This window comes from Nelusetta ayraudi, unplaced genomic scaffold (genome assembly GCF_046127955.1).
Source record: "Nelusetta ayraudi isolate G7.1 ecotype Tasmania unplaced genomic scaffold, CSIRO-AGI_Nayr_v1 ptg000096l, whole genome shotgun sequence".
In the NCBI taxonomy this organism is placed as follows: Eukaryota; Metazoa; Chordata; class Actinopteri; order Tetraodontiformes; family Monacanthidae; genus Nelusetta; species Nelusetta ayraudi.
Genome location: NW_027466146.1, coordinates 206,548 through 234,510, shown reverse-complemented (window position 1 = coordinate 234,510; position 27,963 = coordinate 206,548). Strand labels below are relative to the sequence as shown.

Sequence of the window (27,963 nt, the reverse complement as noted above, 5' to 3'; positions counted from 1 at the left end):
CTTATTTCTCCACACTGTGATGTTGACGCAGGGGAACCGAATTGTTTCCGCGCATCAGAAATGAAAGAAACGAAAAGAGAAAACAAAAAAGCAGCCGGAACTTTGTGAACTTTGCCGCTCGGTGCTCCTCGCAGCGGCCGCCATTTTTTAGCCACAGAGCACAATGGACGCCGGCGTGGCAGCAGTTGCCACTTCCCTCCGCGCCGCTTTACTGCGGCTGCAAACCGCCCTATCCTACCCTCCCACCCCACGTCCCCGCCACCGCCCCCCCACTCAAAAAAAACAACGGTGGTGCTCCCCACTAAACCGTCACATGGCTAAAAGGAGACGGAGACTCTTGCCAGAGGTGATGCAAAGCAAAGTGAACGTTTTTTCTGCGAGCGTCACTCGGCGCCACTCATTAGTCAGTGGAAACAGAATTCTGAACAGAGTACATCCGGGTGGGTGCGTGCGTGTGTGTGTGTGTGTATACACTACACGACAGGGCCTGGGAAGCTGGGAAGTCCTGCGCTGGACCAGCGTGCAGCAGCCTCCTCCTCCTCCTCCTCCACCTCCTCTTCACCCTCCTCCTCCTCCTCCTCCTCCACCTCCTCTTCACCCTCCTCCACCACCTCCTCTTCTCCCTCCTCCTCCACCTCCAGCCCGCCGGTGTGGCGGCGAGGAGAAAGGAGGCCAGTTGACGGGGGGGTTACTGCTGCCGCTGCCACGGCGGAGTGCGTCGCCGGATAAATAATGAATGCTTTAAGAGAACGGATCTCTGGAAAAGCTTCCACGCTTCCACACAGCCGCCTGTATATCGCTGCAAACAGGTTCAGGGGACGGGGGGCGGCGGGGGCGGGGGGCATTAATATTGCAGCCTTTAGGTCAGCGCTCTTGCTTCCTCCCCCTTCCCCTCCCTCCTCCATCCCCACTCAGCTACATCAGCCGCCCCTCCGTCCCTCCACCCCTCTCCCCTCGGAGATGACACAGCCTTCTGACCCATAACCATATTGACAAAACACTGATAGTGAGCACATTGACTGGGGCCCGCCTCCCCGGGCCGAGCTGATCGGGCTCCAGCAGGACTGTCACTGCCATGGGGGGGGTGGGGGGGGCTACAAGTGTTGAAATGGCGACTCCATTTCTAAAAAGCCGACTACACAGCATGAATTATAAAGAGGAGTCTCTCAGCCAGTGTGTCTGAGCGCCTTTTGTTGTGACTCTTTCACAGGGAAAAAAAATCGAATCATTCACCAGCGCAGCCACGGTCGAGTTTGGATCAGGATGAGTTCACCAGAGCCGATGCCGAGACGACGACCGCAACGCGTGTTTGTGGAGAACGAGTCGGGGAAACTCGTGGCGGGTTGATTTTCAGAAGGGCGACTCCTGTGGGGCTGGGAAACATCGGCCGGGTCGGCGGAGATGAGGGAGGTGGGCGAAGGCGACGGCAACTTCAGAGACGGAGCGGCGGAGACAAAAGGCGCCTGGCGGTAGAACGCACGTCAGAGAACGGCAAAGTAACTTCTCCCATCTGAGCAAACGGAAGGAACGATGCTGCTGCTGCTGCTGCTGCTGCTGCTGCGATCCAGAGACTCAGCCCAGAGCATCTGATGGAACGAGCAGCCTTATCTCGCGCTGCCCCGCAGAAGAGCGGCGTCTGACTGAGTGACTGGGCGACGTGCGTCTCAAAGGCAAATAGGACGGATCAGAGCGCTGGAGTGTAAACTGGGGCAAAGCTGCTGTAGGCAGAGAAAGAGCAACACAATCACTCACTCCTTCACTCTCTCACTCACGCACGCACGGCGTCATCGCAGACGAATCCACACGCTGGCACACACACACACACACACAAACGCGTCCACGCACCTGTTTGGGGAGCCGCTGCGCTGCCGTCCAGTCCCGTCGCCTCCTCGTGCGCTCAGATTTAGTTCCCGCCGCTGCAGGCAGAGCGAGGAGCTGGTCTCAACCCCCCGCGCAGCCCCGGTGTAGACAGCTCGCTGTTATAGATGCACTGACAAGTGAAAGGAGAGAGGCGTGGCTTCGCATGAGATAAATAAAAGAGGGAGGGAGAGAGGGAGGGATGATGGGAGGGATGGAGAGAGGGAGCGAGGGAGAGAGGAGCTCCTCCGCTCTCCATCTACAATTCAATTTTAGACCCCGGCTCTGTTTTTCAGCAGTTTTTCCTCATTGACTTATCTCTTGTCTTGTTTTTTTTCTTCTTTTGCACAGTGTTGATATTGTCTGATATTGTCTGATGGCAACATCTTCCTCTCCACCTTCTTTCCCTTGGTGGCTGCGTCTCGCTTGATTTTGATCATTTTCATGATTATTAGTCTGATTTTCTCCCGTAGTGCATCACGACTCCTCTGTTAGTCCTTGTCACGTTAGAATCTTCCACTTCCTCCCTCTTCCTCCCAGCATTCCCATTCATCGAGGTGGCAGTGTGAATGTGTGTGTGTGTGTGTGTGTGTGTGTGTGTGTGTGTGTGTGTGTGTGTGATAGCTGACCAGGGGCAGTTTCGGCCATCTGTTGGAGGCTCGCGAGCTTCACCTATTCACAGCGCCATAAAGGCAGAGGCACACAGAGGAGGCGCAGAGAAAGGAATGGGAGGGAACCGGGGATCAATCTTTTAATGCAGCCGGCGAGGGGAGGAGAGCTGCAGCCTGGCAAACTGGCCGTATCTATCAGGCTGCCACCTCGATGAGGAGAGCCGCTGTGGGACCAGGCGCTGATGGGGGTGGGGGTGGGGGGTAGGTGTGGGGAGGACTTTGGAGGAAAACAAAAAGGAAAAACACACTTGTTTGGGCATCGTGCGTCGCAAGAACTGAATACTAGAGCAGTTTTTAAATTTGGTGTTTGCGTGCCGTGGTTTGAGGCTGCGGTTCCGTTTGTTCTCACGACATTGCCCACAAAGCCAGATTTGAGTGTTGACGTCTTTATCCACTGCACCAGTCAAGTCAGCCGAGGCAGAATTGAGCTTGTGTTGCCAGTTTGCACGCTGAAAAACACCACCAGTCTGCAGCTGTGTGTGCGCCTCTGCACTGCATACTTGTGTCGGTACGCATTGATGGGAGTAAAAGCACAATACGAGGCACGATGGTGTGGTGTGTTGGGTGACGGTGTGCTACTTTCAACAGAGTGCCGTGCTGCTGCCCCCAATCACGTACAAGTGCTTTGTGCTCGCTGGAAGAGCAGAGATTTTATTTCTTTTTACTTGGCTCCTTTTTTACTGCTCCTGACACTACTACCACCCCCACCACCACCACAACTACTACCATCACCCTCACCACCACCACCACCACCACTACTACTACCACCCCCACCCAACCCCATGACCAGTTTTTAATTGCAACATTTAGGTTTTCTGCAATTCTCGGGGTCATGGAAACGCAGCCAGTATGGTGTTTGGTGAAGTTGTGAATCATTCAACAATATATTTTTTGTATAAGACTGTTTTAGGTTTGCACTATACAGTATTACACTGCGTTGCAGCACTTCTCACACAGAAACAATGCATAACCCACCACAGCTAAAATTCACCTCGCCGTCGGGCCTCAAGAACGCACGGCTCTGCCGCACAATCAGATCAATTCCTTGCACCGGCACGAGGGGCACGTCTGTGTGTGCGTGTGTCTGTGTGCGTGTGTCTGTGTGTGTGTGTGTGTGTGTGTGTGTGAGTGTGTGCGTGCGTGCGTGTGCGCGCATACATCCGCCAAATCCACAAAAACCATTTTCCTTTTTGACAAAGTAAACGGAACATATCAAGAGGGATTATCCAGCAAACTCAAAGAGACAAGGGGACACGGCGCAGAGGCATGAACACACGCACGCACACACACAAGCATGCGCGCACACACACACACACACACACACACACACACACACACACACACACACACACACACACACACACACACACACACGCACGCACACAGGCGAGCCAAGCCTCGCTCCAAATCTTTCCATCATGCAGAACCGTCGTAGGCGTCCTCCCGCCCAGTCAGAAGCAGGTGTTTCTCCCCAGTGTCTGTGTCACTTCCTGTCCTGGGGAGGGGGGGGGTGTGCGGCGAGGGGTTGGTGGTGGGGACGTGGGGGTGCGGCAAAGGGTGGCAGAGGGCGGAGCCATCCATCACTGTCCGCGGCGGCCGTCCCGTGATGGATGCGGCTGTTTATCCCACTCTGCGGGTTATTTAGATGCAGTGGCAGGCGGCTGAGATCAGTGATGGAGAACCCTGCGCACCTCCACGCCCTCCCGCCACCCTCCCCACCCTCCCCACCCTCCCCACCCCAAACCACCCCAAACCACCGCCCCATCACATCGACGGCCGACTTTATCTATTATCTACATTTCCAGCTATCTCTCCGTGGAAATTCGGAGCAGGAGGGGCAAAGAGAGATGAATTGTCCAGCCCCCTCTTGAGTGTTTTCAATTACAACGTCTGCAATGGATCATCTGCCCGTCGCCGCGGCACAATGTGTGTATTTATGTCAGCGCCACACTGCCTTGAGGAAAGCAAACAGCATTTTTCTGGCCATGACAAACAAATTAACCTGTTCAGAGCGGCGATTCTGTGTGTGGCCTGCTAAGATTTTTTAGTTCTTACTTCTTTTTTTTTTTTTTTATATCTCTTTGCGTTAACATCAGGTTCACGTGGCGGTAATCCTCCATTTTTTTTCTTCCCCCCAAAAAAAATGCATTGTCATTTAATCCAATTGAAGCGTGAGCTCTTTGTCGACGTGGATTAGCCCGCGCTAACGCTATCTGCTGTCCTTTCAAATGAAGAAGAGATTCTGCGGGGAAAATGATTTATTCCTCCGTGCGCCGCGTGTGCATTTCAGATGACGCCAGAGACTCTGGGGCCGCCTTCACATAAAGGAACCATCTCGCTGCTCTTACACGCCGGATTACAGGCTATACCCCCGAGACGGCCATGTTTTTTCCTGAGCGTTGACGGCGCGTCGACACAGCAGCCCAGTGACACCACTTTAGGACATGGTTTATTCATGCTCTCACTCTCCCCTGTCTCGGCCCAGTCTCACGCAGACTTTAGCTGCGTCACTCTGCTGACCTAATTGAGGTTCACAGCAACAGATGCATCCGATTCTGTGTGGAGGCAACACCCAAACGCCTGATGGTGATAAGAACAAAGCTGATCTGTTCTGCAGAGGTTCAACAAAGTCTTTAAAGAGCTTCACACTGAGGCCACCTGGAGGGAAAACCTCGTGAGTTTTCGGGTCCAGCGCCGGTGATCTGAGTCAGTTGGATTGAGTCGGTAGGTGAGTCTTTCAGTGATGCAGCGCAGTCAAAGTGAAGGCCGATAATGATCTGATACAGATGAGCTAATATTGACAGAGGCTGTAATTCACTAGTTACTGCTGTCAAGTACGCATCTGCCTAAGTGAAATACCGTTCGCTAAGCTAGCTTGTTCCATGATTTTCCGACGTTCAAAAAAAATTTATTGTGTTCTTGCGTCATAGGCTGATGATTAATTAACAGAATTTGCACCCGACGTGTTTCGCTGCTTCATTTTCAATTAAATATTCCTAAACTTAAGAAACTTTGGGTCGGAGTTTTTAAGCCTTTTCCTGCATTTTCTTTTATTCCGAGCCAGCCGCCGTATCGTCGGCCAGGAAGAAGGCAGTGTGCTCTGCGCGCAGTGGCTGCGCTATCGAGGTGACGCTCGCTCAATACATCCACGTATCCCAACGGGGGAGAAGAAAACTCTCTCATCTCTGGCTCACAGCTGTTGAAATCAATAGTATTTCACAGTTTCGCGATGCATGCAGGCGCGCATCCTTGAGCGGCTGAAATATTTAAGGATTTCGAGTTGTACTGAAGGTTGGAATCCTGAAAACACCTGCAGTCTCCACTCTGAAGGTGTTTGACCTATTGTGGAGTGTTTTTAACAAGCTCCAGGTTGCAAATGATGACACTTGACCGAGAGCAGAATACATTTGGTGAATGGACGTGGTTGGTGGGATTTGGTATTTGTGGTTTGTAAGAGGATGTTTTTCGAGAGCAGAGCTCGAAACCTGTTTGCATCCACACAGCACTCAGGAAGGTGTCCATGTGCATGCAAGGTCCGTTTGCAGGTGCTGTAGTGTGGAGCTACACACAAGTTAGGCTTTCCACAAATGGCCATTCCTTCCCGCCCCACACAGGTGCATAACCAAGGAAGACACGCAAAGTGAAGGACAGTCGTGTTCTCTCCCGCTGAGATCTCATCCATGGCTGGGGAGCCTGTGTGTGTCTTTACAAATGAATTTGTTCATTTTCTGTGCCATGTGTGCCAGGCCGATAAAAATATCCTCCTCCGCCAGCCGCGTAGGGAAAGGAAGGTGCAAAAAAAAAAAGAAGGAGAAGAGGCAGACCTTCTTATTGTCTCCCCCTCCTCAGCCACTCGCTGCACTTCTCAGAGCCTTCCTCCTATTTTTCTCCCGCCGAGGACTCGGCAATTCATCCCGACTTTCACGCGCACACACACACACACACACGCACGCGCGCGCACACACAACTCGTGTCCTGCCCTTCATCCATTCTGAGATTCCCTCCATCTGGATGTGGGTGTTGCTTTATGCATGGAGGCTCCTCTACATCACCATGGCTACATTATGAAAGAGAAACAGAGGTGGGGTGGAAGGAAGCGGCGGCCCAGGAGCTCACAATGTGGAGAGTCGAGGAGGCGCGATTGACAGAAGTGAGGATGAAAGGAGCCCCGGTCTGCTGCGCGAAACCATTTCTCCCTCCCTCCCCCTCCCCACCCTGAAAATAGCACAGCTGCAGCAGGACTAGTTAGCCGCCTTCTCACCTCTGAACACGGCGGCTTCAAAGGTAGCCTGCCAATCTAATTATCCGTCCTCCAGCCGCGCTGAGAGAGACTCAATCGCGGCATAAACAAGACTCCAGAGAGTGTAAATTAAACACCAGAGTGACAAAAACAGCAGACTTGTTTTCGAGCTGAGATCAACCATTTCCTAAATCCACTGGTTTTATTTCACATCCGCCGAGGACGGAAAGACCAAGTTTGTTTTCCGGTTCTTTCCTCCGACTGGGTGACGAGGCTTCCTATTGGCTGAAGGGCATCACCAACCCGTGTCCAGCGGTGAGTCATACTTTCACGAAGGGGTTTTTCATTGCTCTTTCTGTGATTAAAGTTCTGATGAGACTGACCGCGTTGTCGCCGCCATATATTTTTTCACATTGTTTTTATTATATTGTAACTAAACTGCAGCGCCGCCTCACTTATGTTCCTGGTAGGAGACTGAAGAGTCCGACTAGATGGGAACAGTTCACAGCCGAGTCTCACAGATCATAGTTGAGAGCGAATCAGTCCATTACTCGGACATCATTACATCCTGGCACTGACAAATGCCACACGCACACACACACGCACACACTCCTTATTTATTTGGTCACATGATCCCCTCTGAAGGCATGAATAGTTAACGAGGCAGTTATGAGGCCGTCCTCTTTCCAGCAGTTGGCTTCCACATCCTAAAGTAGTTTTATAAGTCATTCATGAGTGTCCCACAACTCTGTCTGGTACAATTAAAAAAAAAAAAAAAAAAAGAAGAAGAAAGAAAAAAAAAAGAACGGACGCTTTGGAGAAGTTTCCTCCATCAGAGATTTCATATTTAATTGCTATGCATTTGGTTGCTGACATTTTTTTTTTTTCCAGCGCAGAGAGAGTCTCAGACTAAAAGCCTTGCAATGAAATATGAAATCTCTATGAGGGCAGCTGTGGAAAGGCCTTTACCCTTCCTAATTATAATGTGGACTGAAGATTTCCCAGCAGGACCTTAATGAGACAGTTTCCACCTCGTGAAACTCTGACGCGGGAAAAAAAAACCACACAGGGGCGCGAAGCGACGCGCTGACAGAGAGCGAAGTTTGGCGTTCCGAGTTATTTATAGTTGTCTTAGGTCTCACTTTACTTTGAGTGCGTCTCGCGTGTCTCGCTGCTCCCAAGCAAACCTGAAAAATGCCAGCAGCAAGAAAAAAAAAAAAAAAAACTTCCCGTCTGATGTCGCTGGTGGAGGAGGTTGGACGAGGCGCTGAGAACGGTATTAAGGTTAAAATCTTCATTTCAACCGAAGGCGGATGGAGCCGCGTTGGCGTCCCACGTGGCTTGTCGCTCTACGTGTTGCTACAAAACAGTCTAATGCACCGATATCACGCGCACACCGCTCGCCAAACTGTGAGCGGCCGGCATTAGCGGCAGTCTCTGGTAGCCCCGCGTAATTACTGCAGAACTGGGACATGGAGTCTCGCTGAAGGAGTGGATGTTGTTTGATGATCAGCCAACAGGAGGCGGTGTCTTCAGGTCCACCGTGCAGGGGAGCGGTTGTGATCCATCCCGAGGAGGGAAACTGCACCGGCTGGCAAACCGGGTTCATCTCTAATTCATGTCTGATTGTTGTGTCGTCGAAACAACGGTTTGTTCGCAGCTGTGACTCGTGTTGCTTTGCTGCTGCTGCGCTTCGCCTCGCAGTGAACATCCAAACTGTTTGTATGAATGCTGATTTCATTTTTCTTTAAAGGCCAACATAAAAAGAAAAGAATAAATTATTTAGAGAAAAGGCCCAGGGCCAAGCGATCGGCAAGCATCACCAAACTTTGAAATGAACACTTTGTGTTTGTGTTGTGTTTGGCAGGATAAGCCCTGACAGGTCCAGTGAGTAAAATTCTTAACCAGGCAGCCTGGTATTTAAGGAAGCCTCCTCGTATTAAGGCCACTGTCAGGCGGGCTCTATGTATATTCTGACAAGCATGAAAGTGTGAAAACCAAATAACTTTCATTATACTGCGAGTATACACTTTTATTATTGTACTCCTGGGCAGTGTGTTGAGCTTTTACCAATATAAAAGTCGTGAATCAACACAAGTTTTACACACTGGACCTTTAAACAGACTCTGAGGAACCCGATGTCGCAGCGCTGATAAGCCGAGCACCAGATATTAAAAGCTGCCGACTAACTTCTCACCAACCTACTGCAAAAAACACACCGTCCAACCAATATACCATCTCCTTATCTGTGGCTGTATAATCAATCAAACTCTGGATCCCATTACTGCCTTTGTTTACATCGTGGCACCAATCAAGACTGATGTTTAAGATCCGCTGTCATTTTGTTGTTTCCCCGACGCTCACAACCAAGCTCATCAAGAGAGACAGGTGACGTCTGCACACCTCTGTGAAGTTTCTCAGCAAAAAGCTGCAGAAAGGAGACGCAGTAATCAGAGACTATAATAACCGAGCTGCTCTTTTCTGCAATCAAACGCCACCCGAAGCTGCTGGTTCTGCCTCTCACACTCCTTCACACCACTGGGCGACTGCTAGGTCTGACTCACACATACAAGGAAATTAATATCTAGTGTCAGATGCAAACTCCAGCCCTGACGGGAATCAAAACTGGACTAACAGTTGATGAATTAATATGTGTTTGTTATTGTTTAATATGCATCTATTCATGCATTTATTATATTAACCATGGCGAGCCGAAGGGGAGTGGTTCTGCGTCGGTGCTCATTAACAGGCAAAACTAATTAGACCACATGCACCAGCCATTACAGTGCATGAATACTGAAAGAGGAAGAACTTTCTTTGACAAAATGATCAAACTTAAATAGCTTCATATTTTCATGCGTGCTTGCGGTTCTGAGACAGTAAAAAAAAAAAAAAAAAAAGAAAAGAAAAAAAATCTTCACAGAGAGAGATTATCACAAGCGCGGCACACACACAGACACAACACTCACTTTAGCGAGCGCAGCGTGCGCTGCAGTCGTTGAAGAACCGTGGGATCCGCAGATCAAAGAGGAACCCTAACACACACACACACACCACACACACACACACACCCGCTGAGGTCTGTGGTCCCAGGAAACACAAGGCGCTGTGGGCCAGAGCCAGTTTCACATCTCCAGCTACTTCACTAAAAGCCCCTCCACGCCACGTTGTTTGAATTTCTAATGCGCAGCCCTCAGAGTAATATCGGGCTCCCATATTAAATAAGAAAAGCGTGTGGGTTTGTCTAACAAGGCGCCCCAGTGTTTTCAGCACAAATACATTTGTAATCAGTTGGAAACGTCGCGAGGGTGGCTGCACAGTGGAAACGGATTAGCGCCAAACGGCGGGAATTTTTGCAGCGTTATTAACTGTGAGCGTTTGAACTCTCGCACAGTTTCATATTTTGTTAATAACAACCCCACTAGCACCCCGGCGCTCATGCATATGCTGCACCAGCGTGTGTGTGTGTGCGTGCGTGCGTGCACAGAATCACGCAGGGCCGTGTTTGCCGTGAAAAAAAAACAAAACCCAAAAAAACGTTGCCTTCCGGCAGAGAAAATTCAAGGGGCTTCCAACGCGGCTCTCTAAATCTCGGCACTCGCCGGAGCGAGAGAGGAGGCCCTGAATTATAAATCAAGGAGCTTTAAGCAGCCGTGTAGATTAGCAGGAAGTTTTGTTTGGCGTCTTCAAAAATTAATTGCTTGTTTTCACCCCGGACGGACCCGACTCGGGCTTTTGTTTGGCTTGGTGCTGACGGCAAACAACAACAGCATCCGCTCGCTGGCACGCCGTCAGGAGCTGTCGGCGCGTGCGGAGGAGCTCCTGACGAGGAGCAGGAAGTGACATCACTGGGAAAATGTCACGGCTGTCACGTCTGATATTGGATTTATGTCCGCTGGAGGACAAGACGAGTCTAGCAGTCTGCGCGGAGAGCTGTCTCTTCGTGTAAATGAAGACGCGGACAGCAAACATTTAACGGTCGAGTCGGACTCGTCTCTGCTGAGCTTCTGCAGAACCCTCCAAGAACTACCCACGAATGATGCCTTTCCGTGCCGTCCAGGTGTGCACGCTGACGGACACTGACGCAGGACACTTGTTCACCAAAGTATCACAGCATAGAAGACAGAGCTCTCATCAAAGCGCTTCAATAAATAAATAAATAAATATAAAAAAAATGCCCTCTTCAGCAACCGCCCTAAAAGTGCCGAGTAAGCAGAGTCGGCACGAGTGGGAGGATGAAATTGCATCTCCGTCCCCCCACAGCGAGGAGCCAAATGATGAATTGTGTAAAATGTTATTTAGCACCTTGTGTTAAAAAGGAAAAAAAAAGTGAGAGATTAAGCCGGTGATGCAGGAGGTGGGAAAGCAGCTGACACAGGACAGCGTGTGGTGGGGGGGAGGGGGGCGGGGAACGGGGAGGGGGAGCGCCCCCCCGCCATCCCCCATTAGAGAACCGCCCATGTCGGTCTCTCTGTCCGGCTCGGTGACACCTCGCTCCTTAATGAGCTGTCTCAAGTCAAACAGCAGAATTCCCAGCACAATAAATTACCAGGCTCATGGCTTCCTGTTTGCCTCCGCTTGGCTGCGGCTCAGTAATCTCTCCTATCTGACCCGGCGCCGTCCAGAATGAGATTCTGTCAAATCACATTCTATGCCGGAGCTCATTTGCATAACTTTCATTCCGTGTTTCCAACCCAAACTAGAGACATGTTTTTCTGAAGTTAATTAGATTCTGGAATTAGTTTCCGAAGAGAGAGTCGGGGGTGAGATGATTCCCCCCCCCCCCCCCTCTTGGTTTTTTATTTCTATTCTGACATGACAAGATAAAATTGTGTATATGCGTAATTGCGAGGAAGTGTTGAATTTTTTCTTCTTTTTTTTTCTTCGCAGTTATGCAGCTCAGACTCTGTTCCAATTTCAGTCTGTTTAGCATGCAGGCTCTGAACTGTTCGCTCTGACATGGCAAACCTCATTAAGATAGAGCAAACTCATTCACTTGAGGACCAGAGCTAATTCTTCATACCTTTTATTTTTCCCCCCACACTCTTCCTTCTCGCAGATATAGAGACAAACTGAAATGAGGTCTTAGGGGCACACGGACCTGAAGGTAGAACCTCTTTTCCCCTGCGCTTATCACAACACCTCCACAGTGGTAGTATAGAGAAGGAGAGGAGGACGAGGCGAGAGCTACCTTTAGACTGTCAGAATCAAGGTGACGGCTTGAAGTCTTCGTTCAGTCTGCGCAAAAATGCCGAGAGCCTGGACATCTGAGCTGTGCGCCGTCAGTCCACTCACGTCGATTCCTGCTGAAAAGGCACAGCAAACCTTTTATCAGACGGAGGAGAGGAGAAGAGGAGAGGAGAGGAGGGGAGGTGAGGAAAGGAGAGGAGGGGAGGAGAGGAGGAGAGGAGAGGAGAGGAGAGGAGAGGAGGAGAGAGGAGGAGAGGAGGAGAGAGGAGGAGAGGAGGTTGGTGCTGGACCTGCAGTGGGCAGACATCCATTAACTGAGCACTCAGCATGGGATATGGCATTTACAGAGAACAAGCAAATGCCACGGCAATTAATCAGGGTCTTGAAGGCCAGCTGTATCAATGCCCCCGGTGCACAACCACGGTCACGCACACAAAGAGGGACACACGCGTGCTCATACACACGGTACAGCACAAAAACAGAACCTCTGTCACCTGTTTTCAGGGCAAAGAACCCTGCGTGAACCGCCATCCTCCTCCTCCTGCTCCTCCTCCTTCTCCTCAAACTTCAATATTCACTCTGCGACTCAAACTGGGACGCTCAGAGTGGAGCCGAATGAATACATCGCTCGCACAATCACACACTCGGGGCCCAGGAGATGGCACACATTGTTGCCCAGCGGGGAGTTGCAAATTGCTTTTGAATAACTGCGGTTCTAATTGACAGTAAAAGAATGCCCTGTCACTCTGCAAAGTGCAGGAGTCATTAAGGCATTTTTCATTTTCCACGCTCGGCGAGACGTTATTGTTTTGTTGGCCCCGATCCCTCCCAGTGAATATGTTTTAAAACAGTCGTGAGCAAAGGGAAGGGAAGGGAAGGGCGGGTGGTGGGGGGGGGGGGGGGGTTGGTGTTGTTCGCTGCACGGCGCTCCCCCGAGGGGAACAAAACAAGAACAATTGGCTCATTAAAAAGAGAAACACTTCAAACCCACAGTGTGGCCGGAACGCAGTCTGAGAGAGACAAAGTCAGCAGGAGAGGAAGCGCAGACGGACGGATGCAGGAGGGGCTTCAGGGAGCGGGTGAGGGCAAAGGCACGCGTGCACATCGGCGCCAACCTTGTGAGGAGTCAGCCACAGCACTGATTAACAGTCATGCGTCATGCATAATTAGATTACAGTCATCTGATTATGATTTGCAGCAGCAGCAGCAACAACAAACTGCTTGGCTGTTGTGGCCGCAAAGGACTAATTAGTCTCCTTCTTTACTGAAAACATGAAACCGGTTTAGAAAAACATTTCAGAGCATAAAAGTCTGAAGCGTTGGAATAATATTCACTTTTCAACATCATACTGCCACAATGATTCATTAAATTTCATTACAATTCAAAACATGTAAAATTGCAGTATTTTCTTTTTTTTTTCAATGTTATGTGGACACTCAGTGGCAACATGGGGGAGCCAGTTAGGCAACACACACTCTGGACCTCAGAGTTTTACTGCAATTACTACAAATACATATTACGTAAGGAAGCCTGAATCAACTCCATCCAGCCTCAAGATGTATTAAAAGAAAATACCATTATTACACGAGGAACACTTTGTATCGCTTATATTTCAGGTATGTTTTGGTTGAGTAAACAGAGAATATTGTCTTCATGTTTACTTTCAAAGGTCATATCATGTAGAAATTCACTTCACCAATGCCTTCCTACACATAATCAGTGTCTCTATCTTGTCAGTCAACTCCCCCAGGAATGAGAAATACCATCTTTTACACAGTTCTGGATGTTAGCCCGGAAGAAAAAAAAAAGGACCGGATACACGTTTACCAGGTTAGCAACCACACGCCCAGCCCAGTGTCGGTTCCTCCATTTGGAGAACAAATTATTTTGCCCTCCTTCTGAACATGGCGGTGGTCCAACAATGCATCGATTTCAGCAGGAAGCTAAGAAGAAGAAGAAAAAAAAAAAATCAGGGCATTTTCAGAGGAGGCAGGGGGCAATATATGCTGCCTCCCAGAGATTTATAGAGCTCTGGAGATGATTAGTCATTGCTGCTGCACTCCAGGTTGGGATGAAAAACACAAAGATCTGGAAATAGAGACAATATGGGGCCTTTAAGGACCCCCTCCCCCTTTGGCAAAAGCATAATTACTTTCCTACCCCTTATATAAATGATTCTGCGGCGCAGCTTCAGATGGCTTCTTTGCATCGGTGAGAGGTGCCAACCAACCAACAGTGTTTGTTTGTCACAAGATGCCTATTAAAAGCACAGGAGTGAGTGGATCAGCGAGGGAATGACCTTAGAGTGACAGACAGGATGGGCATGATCACAGGAGCTATTTAACCACCAACTATTTTATCTCTGTCTGTCTCCTTGGCTGCTTGTCTGGAGGCAGAGCTCAGGCTGGAACAGCTCTCGGCCCTCTGATGTTTTGTTCACAGATGAGGAGATTTCTCTCTCGTTTTCGCTCTCTCTATTTCCCCTGAAGGATGTATAATCCATAATTCATTCAGTGTCTTAAATCGCCTTAAACATCACACGCACGATCTATTATGATCACATTCACTGATGGACACCGGTGGAAATCTGGCCCTTAACCAACCACCTGGCTGTAGGTTTTGAAATAATCGAATCGTTTTTTGCAACCTGAGCCGGACAGTTGGCGGATAGGTGTATTATATGTCAGAACAAATTGGTATATTAAGTAACAGTAACGGTAATTAGATTTTTGGTGGCAGTAGCGTGGTTGCGGCGGTTAGCTTGCTGAAAACGGACACTACCCCCCCCTCCCCCCCTTTTTTTTTTTTGTCGTTTTAGGAGTCTTGTTAGCGTTTCACCAAAGACATAACTATTCAAGTGACGAACTTATAAGACGAAAACATACCCTCAGTCACGCACTTGGAGACCCGCTGTAGGTTTAAAATCACACATGCCTGTGATTGAGCAGTCTGTTGTTGAAGGGAAGCGAGCCTTAGCCTTGTTACGCAGCGACCTCTGTCGGAATTTGATGGTATTTCTGCCACCGGTTTAGACGCTAGGGTACATATATATATATATATATATATATATATATATATATATATATATATATATATATATATATATATATATATATATATATGTATATACACACAAAAAGACATTATTGAACGTTTTGATTTTTGGTTTGTTCTTACAAAAGGTGAAATGTGTTCCCTTTGGCTTCCCGACTGCAAAGTAAGCTAACGGTTAAATCAGTTTTTAAAAAAAAGAATTGCCATTTTGTGTTTTGAGTCGCCCTGTTGACACTATAACAAAATTCCCCAGTGAAGAAAATCAAAATAGTTTTTGCTGGGTAGTGTTATTTTTTTATTTTTTATTTTTTATTTTTTTTAATGTCTTTAATGCAACAATGAATTCAAAGTTAGCAATGAGGTCAGGCTTGCAAAGTACTTACCCAGTTGCTTCACACGAGGGCGCCACCAGTTAGCCTTTGGAGTTAGCCTCATTCAATCTGCAGACGGATGACTGCCTTTAAATCTTAGTCCTACAGCGCACATCTCAAGGAGGTTTTTTTTTTTATTGGTTTAAAGTTGGATAGTGTTTTGTAGAAAAGTTTGCAATAAACTGTAAGCGTAGGCTGACAGTTGAGTTGGAAAAACAATATCTGCAAAACAACGAACAACACAGAACAAAATGCTTGTCTCATCTAGACTGGGGTAAAAGAAAATAATATCAATCATTTTAATGATTAGACTTGACGTCTGTTGTCTGGGCCAAGTTCTAGGTGTTCCACCAAGAACAATCTGATCCAACAAATGAGAGAATAGAGAGTTTCTTTTCTTGATTTAACCAAAGGGAGTTTTTCCATGTCTCTCTTCACTTTACATGTAAACTCTCAACAGAGGAAGAGAACATCTGTTGGTCTATATAGTATTAATTCGTTGGTAAAGCCATTTTTAGGATAGAAACACAAATAACAATAACAAATAAGATTCCGTTTATGACCTCACAGATACAGCAAGGTGTCGGTCCATGTGAAAAGGTTGACAAAGACAGAATAAACACCCTCCTCCTCCCCCATCACAGCTGCAAAACAATAGGTGTAAATGAAACGTGACAGCAGCGACTGTCAGCCGCTGGCCTGCGGGTCATGGTGTGCGTGTGTTTGTGTGTGAGCGGGCGTGTGTGTCAGTGTGTGTGTGGGACGAGGTAATGATCTTACATTGCATAAACTCATCCCCAGAGCCATGGGAGAGCAGGAGGAGTGAGAGATGGGGTGCAGCAATAACCTGTGGATCACTCTCCTTGAGTCAACATCAAGGCTCACTGTTTGTTTTTCATTATTTCCCAGAGGCCCAGAGCTCCCTGAACAGCAGCCCAACGCACGAGCACGCACACACACACACACACACACGCACACACACACACTCAGCTCTGCTGGGATATTCCTATTTTTAGTGTGGAAGACTACACAGTACCATTGCAGACCAAATTGACAGCTTCATTCCTCCCCTGTGTTTACTTGTTTTCTCTCCAGGTGAAGGATGGTGGAGACGTCACTTGCAGATAAAAACGCCAGTCTGCACTTACAGGCGCCCGCAATCTGTTTAAATGTGTCTCTGAGAACTGCTGGTGTCATCAGCCGCTGCCAGCACCGTCATTATGGACTTTGCTGTGAGCCTAAGAAGGCGCCTCCTGTCACCGGCTGCGTGTCCGTCGTCACCGGAGAGGCTGCAGGTGCCATCAGGACTGGAAAAACAGGAGGTGGAGTACTGATATTCAGAATTGCGCATGAGCTAAAAGAAAGAAAGTGGCGTTTAAAGAGAGTGGAGCCAAAGGTCAAGGGTCACCCGTGCATGGGAGAGCGTTTGGTAAAAAAAAACAAAAAAAAACTCTTTTTTTACGCAGCTTGTTACGAAGCAGTTTAACACAGCCGGGCAGTTTTACGACAGGAGCCGACGCTCAGTGAAACACTTTACACAGTCAGCTGTGACTGCCACAGGTTTGTAACAATCATCTTCCATCTTGATATGATCCATCTCAGCGGGTGCCGTGGAAACGCTTTGTCTCTTTCTTTCTGGTCCGGTTCTACCTGACAGGCCGTGACTGCAGCCGCCCGGCTCCAGTTTTCAGTCCCGAATCGAGCGGCGTTGCTCAGTTTAACTGAGGGAGATGGAATTCAGGCCAGTCTTGTGTGAAATATTACACAGCCAAGACAGCCCCATCAGAACTGACTCTAGAGAAAAAAAAAATAGAGTGTTTTATTCTTTTATTCAACAGAGGAGCTCCTCAGATCTTTTTTTCATGTGAGAAAATGATTTTGACTCTAAGCCGAGTGTTTTAAAAGCATTGATTACTGAATATTTCAGGGAGCAGACAGGGCTCGGCTGGAGCATGACACTACTTTTTTTTTGTTCTTTTAAAACCCTAATAAACTTAATAACTGGCAACTTTCTGTGAGAATCTTATTGGACACAAACCGACACTGGCTCACTGGTCGCTATAGCTGACAGTTTGATCCAGACAAGCGGCATGTTTGAACGGCAACTATTGCACACTTTTGCTCGGTGAACCCGCCTCTCTTCACACTTTGCTTTATGATTTATCGCCAGTTAATCTCTCTCTGTCTCTCTCTCTCTAACACACACACACACACACACACACACACACACACACACACACACACACACACACACACACACGCTGCAGCAGCCTGCTTGCTTTCATTCATACCTGACTTCATCCTCAGGCACAATTTACCCTGATCCTCCTGATACCTGCTTGAGACTACTGTTTGTCTTAACTGTGCGAGTGCAAACACAGTGGCCACCGCTGCTGCTGCTTGCATGCCCCTCTGCCCCTGGGCGGGCCTGCAGGGAGGCACTGCGTCGACGCCGCCCGCTGCCCTGATGATTCAGACAGTAGACCGCTGTGCCAATTCACGGGTCCCAACGCCCAAAAACACACCGGCACACACACGCCAGGCGCTTTTGTTGTGCAACGCCGGCGAACAAAAACCTCCCCGAGACTCTGTGCAGACTCGCGAGCAGCGAAACTCTCCCTCTGTTGTGCAATCTGCGGGTCTCATGAGGGTCGGCATGACGCCGCGCTCCAAAGTCTTACAATAACAATATCAGCTCCGGTTTACGGTAAATCGCAAAATGATGATGGGATTTTTTTTTTTTTTACGGTCAGTGGTGACAATCAAACAAAAACAAAACGGGGTCAGCTTGATTTCTGTCCATGTCTGTGTTGTGTTGTTTGGATCAGTCACAAAATGCAGTTATGGGTCTTTGCCGCATAAATCGGTTTTGGACGCTGTGAGCAGGTTAATCAACAACGTTTTAATGTGTCAGCGGAGAGTTGGGTTCAGCCGGGGGCAGCAGAGTGGAACATCAGGGGCATTATTGAAAGGCCTTCCTCTTCCTCCTCATCTCCTTCTTCATCTTTGCTCATGAATCATTCTATTGACCTTGACAGTCTGACTCTCCAGAGCCCCAATTAATATGAATTGAAAATGACCGTCTTTGAAGTCCCTTGATATTTTGGTCTTGAATTAAACGACTCGGGAAAGACAGAAAAAATTGATGAAATACAGCTATTTTATTACTTGCCTACTATTAATATAACTTATTAAAAGTTCCTCGGGCCGGATTAAAAACCTTAACAGGCTGCATATGGCCCCTGGGCCGCAGTTTGCCCATGCCTGGTCTAGAATGAGGCTGTTTGATGCAGTCGCAAGTTATAAAAATATCTCCAGTGAGCCGAACGGCCAAAGAGCAGCAATTGGAACCAAAATTTCTCATTTCGAAACAACCGTGTGAAGCATTTTCTATGCAAAATGCTTTTTCAAAAAAAAAGAGCCTTCTCTGTAATAACCAGGTGAACCCTCCCGGGGGGGGAATCTGTCGTCTCCACCTTTGTTGCCGCTGATACTCAGACGTCAGCGCAGGTGAGAACTGAGCCGACGCCTGTAATTCGAAGAGTCGAGGTCGCCCTGTTTGTCTCTTGAGTGCAACCCCCCCCACCGCCACCCGTTACCCACCCCCGCTCTTAATATCTGTCCTTTGACGGGAAAACGAGGCCGGCAACCAGAGCTGATACAGGTGCAGCTGGGAGGATGTGCAGCAGGAGTGTGAAACCTGAGAGAGAGGAGCCATTGAGATGGACGGCACAGAGAGAGGGAAAAAAAACCCTGTTTGTTCAAATTGCTTCCAGAGAAGTCAAACATGCCCCTGCTGCTGTTTTCCTTTCTGTCTTTTGCCTCTTTCCTTCTCGCCGCTTCTGAAATGAACGTTGTTTTACCCAAAGTAGCGGGATAATTTGTTCCATTCGAGGAGCTCAGGCAGGCGGGCGGGCGGGCAGGCAGGCGACAGTCAGGCGCGCAGCCTCACAAGTCGGCCCCTTGTTGTGGTGTGAGTATCACATGGCCACCTTTTTTACGACCTGTTTAACACGGCGGAGCTGAACACGGCCATTTATCCCATGGCATATGACTCGGCGTGAACGCGATCGGGGTGAACGCGGCAGTAAAAAAAAAAGAAAAGAAAAGAAAGAACAGAAAAGCTTGTGTTGACGAGGGAGGAAAGAAAACGGCGTCTCTGTGTTTGCGAGTTGCAGTTTGACTCTGCATCCACCGACAGAAGCTGTTTCTATAACAACTTTCCACTGTTTAGAACGACACAGGGGGGTGGAGGTGTGTGTGTGTGTGTGTGTGTGTGTGTTTGTGTGTGTGTGTGTGTGTCGGGGGGGTTGGCGTGGGGTCACCGCTGTGATTGTGCTCCCCGCTAAAACGGAAACTCACCGACGCGCGGAGAACTTATTAAAGTCTGAAGCGGCAAAGTCGTTGGACGAGATGGAAAATTAGCATAACAATTCATCTCTCCGCCGCCAAACAGATGTTTGTCCTGACGGCCCGCTGGAAAGAAAATCAAATCAAACAATCACACGTTTCTATGTAATGGAGATAACTCTTCTTGTTTATCACGCTGCCGTCGCCATCAGAGGAAACCCAAACATCTCTGCACTCGTCGGGAGGCATCGGTTGGACAGCCAGGAGAGCTCGGCGATGCCAGGCAACACAGAAAAAAATAACATCATCGTGAAGCAACAGATTATGGCATCGATAGCCCGTCTGTTGTGTTTTGGTGGAGCATCTCCAAGGTCAACCATGCAGATCCAAACACGTCTTTTAGAACTTTTGACAAGTTCCAAGCAGCAGCTGAACTCCATGCGATGCTACGTCTCAACACGGGGAAGCAAATGCGCCGCCACCTCAGTAAGACGGAAGGTCACGTGACTCTTTGTCTCCTGCCACGTGACCTGCGAACACTAACGCAGAACTGTAGATGTGAGATGCAACCTTTTCCAGTTTCACTCATCAATCGATGACGTTTCCAGGTTCATGAAAAAGCCACCTAGTGTGTGTGTGTGTGTGTGTGTGTGTGCGTGTGTGTGTGTGTGTGTGTGTGTGTGTGTGTGTGTGCGTGTGTGTGTGTGTGCGTGTGTGTGTGTGTGTGCAAGTCAAAGAGGCCAAACAGCAGATCAGAGGGAGAGGCTTCGTCTTTACGGGGCCTTTTTTTCAAAAGAAGCAGCAACATTTGTCCTGACGGCGTGTGAGGCATCGTGTTTACGGCACCGCTGTTTATTGTGTGTGTCAGGGGCAATATGTTTGCGCGAGCGCCGTCTGGCTTCCACAGCCTGATCCTCCATCCCTTCAAAGATCCCACCATCCCCCCAAACCCCACTCCCAACAATTCAGCTCCAGCTATTCAGAAGGAGAGAAATAACAATCCCCCCGCGATGATCTCTTCCACATGCGCTCCATGACGCTCGCTCGACTTTTCTCCTTTTCTCGAGCGTTTTGTCCTTCATCAGATGTGCAAGAGCTCGTGCCAGGATTGGTAAGGAGGGAGGGTGGGGGGGGGGGGGGTGCGGAGTGTAGTGTAGAGTGGAGGGTAGGCAAGAGGGGGGGCAAAGGGACAGGCAGGGGTGAAGGAAAAGTGAGTGGGAGAGAGGAAAAAGTGAGAGCGCGATCTTAAATTTCAATTGAGCCTCGGCAGCTAGACAAATAGTGGACGGTGGTGGGAGGAGGCAGAGAGAGAGAGAGAAAGACGCAGCAGCTGAGGAGGAGGGAGGGAGGGAGAGAGGGAGAGAGGGACGGATGGATGGATGAGGGAGAGAGGGAGGGAAGGAGGGAGGAGAGGCGCTCGGCAGAGCCACTCAGTCTAGACTCCAGATGTGGCGGCAGCAGCAGTGTGGCTGTTTTGGCCCCCACCAGGCTGCTCTGGGAGTATCCCCGGCACATGTCCCTGCGCCGCCTGTAAATCAGCCCGAGCAGGCTCCAGGCTCCAGGCTCCAGGCTCGGGGCGGCCCCGCAGCCACAAAACCCCTCCGCCCGGACCCCCAAAAGCAGAGCTGCCAGCGACAGACGGACGCCGGCGAGCCCGCTGCGCCGAGTCAAGCCTGTAATAGCCTCAGCTTGCTGCCTGCGTGTGCGATGGAAGTGGCTCCAAGTTATAAAAACCTAGCTAAACCACTCACTCCCACTCCCACCCTCCCCCTGGGCACCTTCATTTGCCTTTAACAAATATTTAGCCGCGTCACAAACTTCTCTTCTTCTGTACCAAAAACACATCATTGTGGGCAAAAGTGTGTTGACACTTCGGGCTACGTGAAAATGACATAGTGTACGAGTCGCACAATGACAACATTGCACGTCCGTTGAACATTGCACGTTCAACTGACGTGAATATCAGTTAGTTTACAATCAACCTTACAGGTTAAGCAATGCTTTCACTCACCTTCGAGTGAAAGGATGCATGAATTTTCCAGTTTTTCACTGCCAGATCGCAGATAATCATCAGGTCTCTCACGCTGCTCAAACTGCTCCCTGCATCTCTTAGCCAGGCGCCAGCGGACATCAATAGATCTTTTCTGCATTCATTTGCATATCAGGTAGACCATGTGGAACATTTTCAAAACAGGACATGTGCATTTGTTTTAAATTTATTAATCAAGCATTGATTACCTTGGGCTGAAGCTAGTTAGCCAGCTAATATCCTTCTAGTTTGTGAGGTTTGGTTTTAGATGAGACTGTGAGGTTGTTTTTGGCATTTATTTGCACGTTTCTCATAAAAGAGTGGCAGATAGATCATAAAAAAGTGGTCGCTAGCAAAGCGCCATCGCTGGTCCTTCAATACGAGATATGCTGATACTGAGAACCAGCTTGTCTCTGCAAGCGTGTGGATGCCCTCCTCCTTGAGGAGCCAGCGCCGCCCGTCGGCGCATGGCGTCCGACGGGCCGCAGAGGAATGCGGATGGTGTCATAAACTGCGCTGTCTCCCTTCATTTGGCTCCACCACAGGCCCCGTCTGTCTCCCTCGGCTCCCCAGTCTCGCTGGCACCAGTGCACGCCGTCAATAGCACGCTGCTTCCCAGACTTCACATCCACAGACTGCCGTCGCACAATTACAGATCCCCGCTGGATGTGAGTGTGTGTTTGTAATCCCTTTCCCATCAGCGCTCAACACATAATTAGATGTTGGACTGTGAGGCCAGAGACCATATATAGTAAGCAATGCAGACCGCGAAAACATGCACTTAAAACCAGATTTCTTATTGTATTCCGTCGGAGCGGCGTGCGCTATTTCTGGTCGGAGGGTCAGCGGCAGCGTTTATAACACATCCAAGTTCACACAAGCACTCGGAGAACAGCAGCAGCAACAGCAGGAGGAGGAGGAGGAGGAGGAGGAGGCAGAGGACATGCATGTTTTTCCAAACCAATCCCGTGCTATTGTGCAAAGTGCTAAAGTCAACTCTTCACTCAGCTGTTCAAACAGGTAGCGCAGGGGAAAAAAAAACCCTCTGTGTTTTGTTTTAGTTGATCAGGCTGCAACATCCTCTGTACAAACAGGTGAGCTCAGTGGAAAAAATGCAGTCCAGTGTGTGTGTGTGTGTGTGTGTGTGTGTGTGTGTGTGCGTGTGTACACTCAGCTGTGACTGCGACTGCTTCCTCCTCTGTCCACTGTGTGTGAACAGGTGAGCAAGCCACCCGTTTTAGTCCAACCGGTCGGCACAAACAGCAGCTAAACCGCTTAGACACACACACACACACACACACACACACACACACACACACACACACACACACACACACACACACAGCTGACTCCTCTGAGCACGTCTTGCGGTGGGACTGCAGTAGCATCACCGCTCACACGGCCTCCTCCTCCTCCTCCTCCTCATGCGTCCACATATGTGAGTGTGCAAACTGAACTGTGGTTCGAGCAAACACCCTGATTATGTTGTCTCGGTGATCCAGCGAGAGGCTTCCCAGCGCCGAGCCCCTCTCTCCCCGCTCCCCACCCGACACTGCATGGAAGAAGCGGGCAGCAGCCGCTGAAATGCTCCTGGATGTGCGAGGTTAACTGAGCTTTGACCTCAGTGCGGCAGGAGGGCGGCGCTGCTAAAGAGCCGTCTGGCTGGACGCTCACCATGGAGCGCATCACAGAAACAGGCGTCACAGTGTCTTTTGCAAAGTCATGCATTGGCTGGACATTGCTGTGGTCTCGACTCCACTCTCCAGGAAGCATTTTGTCCATGTTACACCCATTTTCGTGTCTTTACTCTTCATCCTGCACTAGATCTTCAGAAAAGAGGATATACACATTTAGCCCTCTGTTTTTTTTCCGTTCTATCAAAAAACAAGCCTTGGCTCTCTGCGCTTTGTGACATCAGAAAGGGCTGAATATGTGTGTGTGCCATTTTCTGAGAAGTAGAGGAATTTCCTTGTTGGCAAGGCGTTTGCTTTCCATAATATGGGACCTTTAACTCAAAAAAAAACCCCTGAAGAAACGGTCATTACAATTATGTCAGTGTCATATGTTCCAGGAACGACAGATTCCAACCTTGATTCTGCACTTGGTCGACGCTCTTCTGTTTACCTTCCATCCTCCTTATGTTTCCCTTCCGAATGATCATCACAGACATCCCATCGCAGTCGTCTTTTTAAACCTCATCATAACGAGGCACACTTCCAGTCACTTGCGGTCGTCACAGTAATATTAGACACTTTTGGCATTTGTGTATGTGGTGCGTTGACGCATTTTCTATTGAGACGGCGATGAGACGTCTTCCGAAAACCTTCAGCTCAACTCTCCATCAGCTCATGTTGTTTATTTCCTCACTTGAAACCAATCACCCGTCTGAAATCTTTGGCCTCGTTGCTCTTATCTGGTGCGAGTGTTTGCCTCGCTATTTAAAGCTGACGTTATTTGGCCGAAATGTTTACCTCGGCGCTTTGTTTTTAGGGGCGGGCGGTGTGAATTTCTCTGCAGGAGAGCTCACCCATTGGCCGGCTGTGAGCCCTAATTGAGAATACTGGCAGACCTGATAAGTGGATATGCTTTAATCGATTAACCCGCAGTGTGGACTGATAGGATCGGCTGCTCAGGATGAGTGAGTGATTATTAAAAGACCAAAACTTTATCCATCCATCCATCCATCCATCTTCACAGGTGTCTGCTGGAGCCTCTCCCAGCAGTCAAAGGGTGAAGGCATGGTGACACCCTGGACGCAGTTCGTCACAGGGCCCAAAACATTATCAAATATATATGAATTAAACCTTAAAACTCATCCACAATGTTTCATATTCAACTTACCTGCCGACTTACACACACAGTCAGTGAGAGACCCTGCAAAGATCCAGAAGGCCCCTGATGGCACGAGACCGGGTCGCCCACCATCCTCCTCCTCGCTCACTTCACACCACAAGAGGGCCACCTACACCATCGCCGCTGCTCCAGGGGTCTGCAACAGACAGGAGCCTGTGTGTTGGTGTGTGAGTGTGTGTGTGCTCCAGTGTCTGTTAGCATGCATGCATGAGCAATTCAGGGTTTGGGTTGTTGTGGTGGGGTGAGTTGAAGGGGGTGCTGGTGATTGCAGGAGTCAAGGCAGTCAGTCAGTCAGTCAGTCAGTCTATCAGAGGGCCCTGGGCTCTCCCAGTTAATTAGTAGCAGGGCCGGGGCCACAAACAGGCCAGCAGCAGCAGCAGCAGCAGCAGCAGCAGCAGCCATCATGTGAAACGGCTGGAGGGGAGAACGTCTCCCTGACGCTGCAGATAGTTGTTCAAAGAGCTTATCTGATGCTGCCTGGCCCGACCTTATCTGATCTGACCCCGACTAGCGGCGCCTCCTCTTGCACTGCGTTGCATCTGGTGCAGGGTGTGCAATTTGCTCTCTCACTCTGTGTGTGTGTGAGTTTTGGAATCTGGATGTAACGTTAATACTTGGATTGGATGGGGACCAGGCCGGTGTGAGGTCATCAACAGTTTTATCCGAGTGTGTGTGTGTGTGTGTGTGTGAGGGGAGGGAATAATGAAATGAGGCGTCATATCAAGCCAGCCACAGGTATCTGTTATCGTTTAAAGCTCTCATATTAGAACAATCTTTCCCATCCGGGCTCCAGCGGAACATTCCTGCATGATTAATTATGCGAAAAAAGGAATCCAGGAAAAAAGAAAAACATTTTAGCCCTCTGTTTGCAGACTTTAGTTTCATAGTATTCTGAAATCTTTGTTGGACCTTCCACATGAAAAAACACCAACAGGTCGGCCAGAGGTCTGAACCAGTGGGAGTCGAGGCCCCTTGTGACGCCACAGAGAATGTTTGAATGCACAAGCAGATGAATGACTGAAGGACCTTGCTGGACTGTTTTCACACATGGTTTTCACTGATCACTGAAGAAGAAAATCGCAACAAAACACCACCAATAAGGCAGGCATTGCATAATATAACAAAAGTTCCCCCTGTGGAGAGTTACAGGGAAGTGAGCGTGGACACGGTGAGGCGGATGCACTCAAGAGTGTGTTGTTGTTGTTGTTCAGGAGTGTGTTACAGGGCGTCGGTGATCCGAGCAGCTTCCTTCAAACAGCTTCGCACCAGTGAGGCCAAAACCTCCTGCAGGTGAGCCTTTATTCTCCATTATATGCTAATAAGCCGTGCTTGTCCAGCAGGCCGCTGCACACTCGTCACACACGAACGCACACACACACACACACACACACATTCTCACACACTCCCCCTCTGCTTGCACCGGCTGCCTGTGACCAACAATTCAGACACAATTTAGCCACAACGTGGCAGTAATTGTTGTTGCCCACTGTCTCCCCGAGGGGTGACCCCTCACTTCCCCAAAGGCAAACACACAGATACAGATGCATGCACACACACACACACACACACAAACACACACACACACACACTGCCTTGCATTAGCACACAATGTTGACACAGCTTCAGCAGGGACACCCCAACCCCTCCCCCGCTTCTTCCCTCTAACTCGGACTCCCTCCCCCCCTTTGCCTTCTTGATCCCACCGTCCCTCCCTTCACACACACACACACACACACACACATGCACGCACGCACGCACACACACACACAGCAGTGTTTGGTGGAGATCAGAAGCCCAGCTCGGAGGCCCCACACCTGGGCATGTTTGCGGAGGAAGCGGGCCCTGGGCGGGCTGCGCTCCATGCGCCTGTCGACTGGCTCCACCAAGTCTGGCCAGCTGTGCTCCTGGCCTGGCCTCGCGCTGTGGGGGCTGTGCAGCTGGGAAAGGCATGTTTCCCAAAAGAGGAGGGAAAAAAAAGAAAGAAGACGAAGAAGACGGGGAGGGAGGGCGAGGGAGGGGAGGAGGGAGGACACAGAGAGTTGGAGAAAAAGGGAGAAAAAAAAGGGGCTTTAGGTTATTTTGAGCTCATTACACATTCATCCGTGAGCTCTTCTAAGGCATCTACTTCATATGAAAAAAACATTCCGGTCTAAGCTGGATAATACCTTGCAAATAAGTGAATTCATTATTGGATTTTTTTTTTCTTTTTAGCTGAAATGAAAATCAAAGTTTGCTGATAATTATGGAGTAGCTTTTGTTTTGGGATGTTTACCAGGTAGAAGAAGCGTCCAGGAAACTTCACATCAGACCTGGTGGACTTAAAAAAAAGAAAAGAAAAAAAAAAGAAACTTTTTAAAGAGCCCCGTAAAACGTACTTCATTGACACAAACTGTGTCTGTAGCCTGTTCGTAAACATCAGATAAACAAGAGAAGTCCGTCCCTCTGCACATTCCTTTAAAAACATGGACGTTAAACCCTTCTGGAAAATAATAAACAACAATCCCCTTGTGACATCACAAAAGGCACTAATACCTCCCTGGCTAGGTGTCGGTTCTGTTGGCCAGTTGCCTTGTTTCCAATGAAACATCAGCATTTTTTTCAGTAGGTTGTAAGCAGAAGGCTAAATATGCTACAGATCTGCAGCAGTATTCATCCAAAGCACATTGATTGTGCAATGTTGCTCCACTGGTGTGTGCAGTGAAAAAAATAAAGTTGTGAAAACGGGAGGAAAAAAAACATGCACGGAGCTTCTTGATGCTGTTGTTGGACTTTTGCTCCAGAGCTGAACAGATCTGCTGGACAGACGGAGGAACTTTCACCAGTTTGGAGAGAAAGCAAACACACACACACACACACACACTCACACACACACACACACACTCACACTCACACTAAAACGCCTCTCGCTGCATTTGCTGTTTCAGATGTCACTTCTTCCTGCATGTGTACTTAGCCTGCCGCCATGTGGAGCCGGCCGGAGTGCAGCAGTAGCTCAGGAAGCCGAGGGCGTGCGGCGAGGCCTCCGACTCCTCCTGCTGTTGCTGCTGCTGCTGCCTCGGCCGCAGCGCCCGGTCCCGGCCGGCTCTCCGCTAAGACCATGAGACAATCTGCTTGCATTGATGCGACTGCACCTCGACTCTGCTTGTTGATTTTTGTTTTTTTGAGCATCTTCTGCTCACCTCGGCCAGGACGTGAGGAGACGTCGGCGGAGGCCCCATAAAGCTTCAGTTTGAGTGCTCAGGTGAAACAACAGCGGTTATCCAGTCCAGCTATTTATTGCCCCTGACAGGTCACTCACACACACAACCCCACCTCCACCCCCTCCCTCTCTCTGAGAACCTCAAACA

At 49.2% G+C, this 27,963-nt stretch overlaps 1 protein-coding gene and 1 long non-coding RNA gene across 4 annotated transcripts in view; both read right to left on the bottom strand.

The window, feature by feature from the left end:
- sulf2a (sulfatase 2a) overlaps positions 1–12,060 on the bottom strand; it is a 46,334-nt gene extending 34,274 nt beyond the window's left edge. For all 3 annotated transcript variants that reach the window (XM_076047956.1, XM_076047959.1, XM_076047958.1), the window contains exons 1-2: positions 11,960–12,060; positions 1,846–1,990 (exon numbers count right to left, since the gene is read on the bottom strand). The gene's annotated coding sequence lies outside the window, so the exon portion shown is untranslated. The remainder of the gene's footprint in view (positions 1–1,845; positions 1,991–11,959) is intronic.
- Positions 12,061–13,736: 1,676 nt separating this feature from the next.
- On the bottom strand, positions 13,737–14,985 carry LOC142902665 (uncharacterized). The gene is made up of 3 exons (XR_012929129.1): positions 14,845–14,985; positions 14,120–14,216; positions 13,737–13,902 (listed from the first exon to the last, which is right to left on the bottom strand). It is a non-coding gene; the product is annotated as an uncharacterized LOC142902665 (long non-coding RNA).
- Positions 14,986–27,963: the final 12,978 nt, after the last annotated feature.